At 45.7% G+C, this 484-nt stretch overlaps 1 pseudogene; it reads left to right on the top strand.

Moving 5' to 3' along the window:
* Positions 1 to 248, top strand: part of LOC105521923 — a 1,835-nt pseudogene extending 1,587 nt beyond the window's left edge.
* The last annotated feature ends 236 nt before the right edge of the window (positions 249 to 484 follow it).

Raw genomic sequence — 484 nt, 5'->3', positions numbered from 1 at the left:
ACCCTATGAATGTAAACAATGTGGCAAAGCCTTGAGTCATTTGAGTTCCCTTTGTAACCATAGAAGTACTCATACTGGAGAGAAACCCTATGAATATAAACAATGTGACCAAGCCTTCAGTCGCCTCAGTTCCCTTCACCTCCATGAAAGAATTCATACTGGAGAAAAACCCTATGAATGTAAGAGATGCAGTAAAGCCTACACTCGTTCCAGTTACCTTACGTGCCACTAAAGAAGTCATGATATAGAGGTTGGGTGTAGTGACTCAGCCTATAATACCAGCATTTTGGGAGGCCAAGGTGTGTGTATTGCTTGAGCCCAGGAGTTCATAACCAGCCTGGATGAAAACAATGTGAAACAACCTGGGCATCGTGGTGAAACCCTGTCTCTACAAAAAATAAAATAATGCCAGGCCCGGTGGCTCACGCAAGCTACTCGGGAGGCTGAGGCAGGAGAATGGTGTGAACCCAGGAGGCAGAGCTTG

Source organism: Colobus angolensis, unplaced genomic scaffold (genome assembly GCF_000951035.1).
Source record: "Colobus angolensis palliatus isolate OR3802 unplaced genomic scaffold, Cang.pa_1.0 Scaffold4127, whole genome shotgun sequence".
NCBI classification, from domain to species: Eukaryota; Metazoa; Chordata; class Mammalia; order Primates; family Cercopithecidae; genus Colobus; species Colobus angolensis.
This window is presented reverse-complemented; position numbering and strand designations above follow the sequence as displayed.